Below are 7,001 nucleotides of genomic sequence, written 5' to 3'. Positions count from 1 at the left end.
TCTACTCCTTCAGCTCGTTTTCACTAAATTTAACTTGATGTACTAAAATAACTAAAACTGAAATAACTTAAAAATAAAAAAAACTAATATAAATGGCAAAAACACACCAATACTTTAACTTTAAATTATATTAAAATAAAAACAGAAAATATAAACACTGATCATAATATAAACATCTGATTCAAAAGATCAATAAAACTATAAGAGTATCCCAATGATTTAAAATAACACGGACACAGTAACACTGTAGTATACTATTCCGAATAGCCTCTGTTCTAATGAGTCTTTTGTTGTTGTTGTTGTTGTTGTTGTTCTGCCTTTTCATTTATTAATGAGATGTGGCCATACATCATGGTGATTAATCTCTGAAGAACGTTCCATCGCTTCAAGTGGAAAGACACGTGTGGGTGTAAAGGCACGTTTCCCGTCTCACCTCAGGAGCACAAACCTCGCTTTCATGTGAGCAGTGAAGACTTGTTCCTGCCTGCGTCCTCACTGGCCTCTTTCATCCTTTTCTTTTGATGCTGCTCTCTTTTTTTTTTTGAGTTGTTAAATGTTTTTCCTTCTGGGTGTAAGTACTGTCTTTGTTGTGCAATTTCTCCTGCGGTTTTTTTTTTTTTTCGTGACTCATTCCATGTAAAGGAGTTGTGCTGATATACCGAGAGCAAATTAAAATTGTGACATGGAAGGGTTCTTGCGTACTTATCATGGTATCTGATGACAGACCCTGAAACTGGGGTAAATTCCGCAGTGATTATAAGGAACATAGCTATAGTCAGTAGATTATACCTTAATCAGGTTAGACATCATGATTAACAACTTGATTAAATTTTTTATTCCTAAAATCTTAATTCGTAATATCCTAATTCGATTAATCGATTGGGGAAGTCATGGCCTAATGGTTAGAGAGTTTGACTCCTAACCCTAAGGTTGTGGGTTCGAGTCTCGGGCCGGCAATACCAGGACTGAGGTGCCCTTGAGCAAGGCACCAAACCCCCAACTGCTCCCCGGGCGCCACAGCATAAATGGCTGTTCACTGCTCCGGGTGTGTGTTCACGGTGTGTGTGTGTTCACTGCTGTATGTGTGCACTTTGGATGGGTTAAATGCAGAGCACGAATTCTGAGTATGGGTCACCATACTTGGGTGTATGTCACGTCACTTTTAAGAACACTGTTTTGAATATTGTCTTTTTTACAGAAATATAGCAAGATCAACAGCTTGACTGTGTTTATCACCTCAATAATAAGATACAATATTGCCAGTATCTTGTCTTTTAATAATAGCTTTCATGAACGAATCAGTTTGTTTCGTTCATAAATGATTCATTGTTGAATGAATCGTTTGAGTAATTGATTCAATGATATGCTCATAGCCCCTTTCATCGTGTTAATGTTTTTGAACAAATTAGTTGTGAATGATTCAATGACTCATTCTTTAAAAAGTCTCTTGTTTCATTCAAAAGGATTTGGTGTTGTTAAATGAATCGTTTGAGTAATCAATTCAGTGATTCACTCATAGCCCCTTTTGTTCCTGAATGGTACAGTATGTGACAAAAAAAGTGTCCGAATTCACAGTACTCATGGAAGTGTCTACAAAAAGTACCTGGATGACCTACTTCTCCCAGCCAGTTTTCAAAGTGCATATGATTCGTAAATGGCAGTAAATTGACGCTAGTAGGTCATGTGATAATGATAACATAGCAAATGTAGTACTGTATGTCCAGATTACCTTCATACTAAACACATTCATGCTATATACAGTAGATACTTATTTAGCAGTCAGAAAGTAATTATTTACTACTTAATTGAGTATGCAATTTCGGACGCAGCCATTGTTGAAACATTCCTGAATGAAACACTGTTTTTAAAGGAATCTGTAATAAATGCCTCGCTAATTTTACAGTAATTTATCATCACCTACTGGATTGACTATGCAACCTGCATAAAGAGTCATAACCGATTTAATGACCAAACACTTTAATGCAAAACATTTTGTCCTAACCAGACCTGGTCGCAACAACTGACGCTGTTAATCAGCTGAGCTCACTGATTATAAATATCGGCCTATTTAGGTCAGTGCTCTAAAACAGCCCCAACCACAGAGAATCTTCAAAATTCTGCTCTAAATAACAGTATACTGAACATCAAATATGTTCTGATTAGCTGTGACATTTTGTTTTAAGTTTTACTCAATGTGAAGTCCTGACAGGAGAGAGTGGATGGGCAAAACGAACAAAGAAAGAGAAAGAATGATGGACCGTCAGAGATAAAACTGTACCTGATAAAGTGGACAGAGTGGAAGAGTTACTGATGACTTCATTCCCAGAGAGAGGGGTAGCCAAGAGAGATTTATTGCCGTTCTCTACATCTCTTCATTTTACATGCTGTCTTTTCTGGATGGGAGTTTAGGTTTTACCGGACTGCCAGCAATGATTCATGTCGCTATTCATCATAAAGAACAGTCAAAATTATGAGTGTGTGGAGTAAGATAGCCAGGTATAGGTATCTCTGTGGGGATGTGTTCAAAAGAGGCATTCTTATGAAGTTAATCAGATGACATATATTGGCTCCAATCGACATACACAAGGCATGTAAACAATCATTAGGATTCCCGAGATGAAGGTCTCTGTTCGTCCTTTCGTCTGAATAGGTGATAATTTGCACCATGCACATTACAAGAGCTGTTTTTATAAAATGGAGAACCGCTCGTCTTCCAGCAAGTGAAGGGTGCCTTTGATCGAGTTTAAAAGAAGAGTTCCCCCAAAAATACAATTCTGTCATTATTTACTCACCCTCAGGTCATTCCAAACATATGCTGCTGTTTTTCAGGGCAACACAAAAAGAAAAATTTGGAAGATTATGAATAATCTTCAGCATTGTATAGTTTTGTATATTTTTCCCCAACTATATTCATTTTATACTTTAATCACTCATCTCTTATAAGTTTAACATACCGAGTCATATTCACTATGGAAGCCAGTTTTTGCCATGGAATTTCAAAAAGTAAGTATGACTTTATATCTCGCAAATCTGCCTTTTTTAGCGATTTTGATTTTTTATCTCACTTTTGGAATCCCTTTTTCTCACAATTCTGAAAAAAAAAAAAAAAAAAAAATCAAAATTATGATACAAACTAAGAATTCTGACTTTCTCGTAGTTTTGAATTTACATCTCACAATTCTGAATTACTGAAGTTTACATCCTACAGTTTTGGTTTTTTTTGTTTATTAAATTATTTTTATATTATTTTATTTCTGCCATGGTATAAAATATATATAATTTTGACTTATTTTTACATTTTACAATTCTCTTTTTTTCCACATAATTCAAATTTTTTTTGTGTGTGTGTTTTTATCTTGCAAATTGCAGTTATATCTAGCAATTCTAAATTCTCTGTTCATATCTCACAGTTCTGTTTATATATCACAATTCAGACTTTTTTCTCAGAATTGTGAGAAAAAAGTCTTCCATACTAACCAAAATCCAGTTTAGCCATTAAATGCTGAAATATTGCAGCACTTTTATTTGTTGCCATTGTTTTCAGCATAAACACACATCTTTTTTTAATGTAATATTTATTTATTTGTTCACAAAATACAGCAATCAGCCAAAAAATAACGTTTGAAATTATTTGTGTACATTTTAGTACATCTTTAGTGAACCATGGTGCCATTCAAGCATACAAATAAACAGTGCTTGCAGTGCTGCAATTCATTTTTGGCAATCTGTTTTTTTAACTTCATCTTTTTATTGTTCTTGTCTCTATTTTTACTCTGCGTGTGTATGTTTTAATGTTGTAGGTACGACTGCAGTGGTTAAGGGGGCTTATAGCCACGGCCTGTTCACCTTGTCAGAACTTATCAGCTTGTTTCTGCTTTGTTATTGCCAGAGGCATGAATTAATTCAACTACAAATGCAGCATGCTTTGTGTGTTCTTCTTCTCTACCCTACTTTCCTCTCTCAATCGCTCATGCACAGAATCCAGCCCGCATTTTTCCTTCTCTTTTGACTTGTCATATCTTTCTTGTTCCTCTTCTATATTTCTGTCTCTGTGTGCGGCAGTGAAGAGTACGCTACCTGAATTTCACACACATAAGCTGGTTTATTGGCATGCGGGAGCGGTAGCTGTGATATTAAAGTGGACTCATGCCCTCTCAGTGGTCTGTTTTTACAAGGCTGGGTTTAAATTGTTATTGTTTCTGCCTTGTGATTTCTTCCATAGCTTAAAATTCAGCAGGAGCTCTAGACGAGTCTAGCCATGAGAAATACCTGAACTGTGCAGATCTCAAGGTTTTCATCTGATTCAGAAAGAGAAAGAACGTTTATGCAAGAGCACCTCAAATCTTAACCTCAAGCCCTTGCCTTATTCCTCTATAATCCAAACCTCAAGTGAACTGTCGCTGAACTCTTAACCTCATACCCTACATCATGACAAACTGATTTTAGCTCACAAATTAGATTTGTGTATCTCAACCTTAATAAGGGCAGTACATACAGACATACTGACGACCAAAATATTAATAAAATAACAATGCTCATTTAATTACCTGATTTGGGTAAAATTTGGGATTTCTTAAAGGCCTTTAGATATGCATACAAAATGTTAATCAAACAATATTTAATGTAAAAGAAAAGGCCATTTTGATTTTGTAACTTTCGTAACTTTTTTGAAGTAACTAACTGAATTTAAGATTTAGGATGAATGGAAGATGTACACCTCATTTTTAATTACAGTCAGGCATCTATCAGCAGCCTTGAATCGTTTCAGTGAAAACAAATGAGAAATTGTTGTATAAAGGTTAATAATTTTGAACATTTGCACAAATTGTCCACTGAGCTATAGCATGCAATGGAACAAGTGAAAAAGATAGAATATTATGAATATGTATGAATATAATATAACATAACACATTCATGCAAATTTTACTGTTATTGATCACTTCATTTTTGCCACAAGTAAATAGTACCAATTTCTCAATGGGAATGAGGAATTTAACTGTGAACAAATAAATGCATATTTTACTGTGATTATTGATCACTTTTTGTCATAAGTGACTAGTTGCAAGTGCAAAATCCACTAAGCAATGGCTTGCAATGGAGCAAATGAAAAAGATAGAATATTATGTATATGTAATATAACATAACACATTCATGCAAATTTTACTGTTATTGATCACTTCATTTTTGCCACAAGTGAATTGCATTAATTTCCCAATGGGAATGATGAATGTTACTGTGAATCTGTGCATCTATAGCATGCAATGCAACAAATGAAATGGATAGAATATTATGAATATATCATATAACAAATGAATGCAAATTTTACAGTAATTACTGTAAAAATATTTTTTTGGTCATAAGTGACTTGGACAAACTTCTTAGTGGGAATGAACAGGGTTGCAACCATGAATACATGCATATGTGCAAGTCCTGAATCCATTAAACTATAGAATAATGCAACAAATGAAAGAGATGGGATATTATAAATATTATTATAAAATAACATTTTACTGTAATTATTGATCACTTTATTTGCGCCATAAGTGAACTGCACAAACACAGTGAGAACGAACAGGGATGTAAGTGTGAATCTGTGCAAAATTTCAAGTGCTGCATGCATTGAGCTATAACATGCATGCAACAAGTGGAAAGGATAGAATATAATGAATATATTGTATAATAAATTAATGCAAATATTACTGCAATTATAGATCACTCTTTGTCATAAATGACTTAATAGTGGGAATCCATGAATCTGTGCAAGTGCTATAGCAGACAATGCATCAAATGAAAAAGACAGCATATTATGAATATATGATATGATACATTCATGCAAATTTTATTGTGATTACTGATTTGTTTATTAAAGATTTTCATATCACATCTGAACCATGTAGAGTATATCACACAAACCTTAGCATTTTGTTTAAAAAGTCATTGAGTTGTCGTTTGGCTCACTTTATTTGGGGGCGGCAAAGGATCATTTGAATTGTGTGGGATGAATTTCAACAGATTGTAGCACATAAATCACAGCAATTCATATTTCTCTTTTACATTTTTCTCATTGTTATGCAGAACATTATGAAATCACCCCCCCCCCCCCCCCATAAAAAAAAAACACCATCTAAAAAAGTCTAGATGCGTAAGCCACAAGTTTCCAAAAAGTCGTAAGGGGAAAAAAGTCCACCTTATGAGCAAATGCGAAATAAAAACCACTGCTTTAATGTTTTAGTCACAACACAATCTTCTTCAGTGCCTATTATTTTGGTATATTATGTTGCCATAAAAAAAATAGCTTTTTAAAGCAACATTTTCTCTGTTCAAACAGAATGCTTGATTGTTTGTAAAGATACGGGGACTAACTCGCCTCTTAGTTTGGCCCCGATTGGGAAGTTTAGCCTCTTTGGTCTCTTTGATCCGTGGAACCATTGGATCCTTGGAGTGTGTTCGGGGACAGTAGCTCTTCCCCAGCTTTGGTTTTGGTACTCTGTGTGATTTCCAGGGAAGCTCAAGGCAATGTTTCTCCTTCCACAGCAGGAAACAGAAGTTGTAGCTGAAACTTGCCTCAGGGGATGGCAGATCATCCAGCAAATCCACTGCTGTATTTTGGTCCTTTCCTCTGGACTTTGTGACGAACTGGTGTCAGACTCTCTGTCTTTCCTTTTGAATGCATATTGTAGAGCACATTTTACATGCCCGCTGAGTTTCTCTTTGTGACTCACACTACAGACGAGATGGCTTTGAACTTATTCGAAATGACTAGTGCTGGATCTGGAACAAGCAAACAGACACTCAAGAGATTTTTATGACAGCAAGGCATCGGGCATGACAGCACGGCAGTTGAATCAACAGTTAGTGCGACTGATTGACAGCGAACGGCAAGAGGTACTGACAACCTGTTTCATATGACTTTACCTTTGGATTTGTCTCTCATAACCAGACTTTTGACTGTTAACGTTCACATTGCATCTTATTATGACCAAGAATACTGACATCACACT

Source organism: Cyprinus carpio, chromosome B5 (assembly GCF_018340385.1).
Source record: "Cyprinus carpio isolate SPL01 chromosome B5, ASM1834038v1, whole genome shotgun sequence".
Lineage (NCBI taxonomy): Eukaryota > Metazoa > Chordata > Actinopteri > Cypriniformes > Cyprinidae > Cyprinus > Cyprinus carpio.
This window is presented reverse-complemented; position numbering follows the sequence as displayed.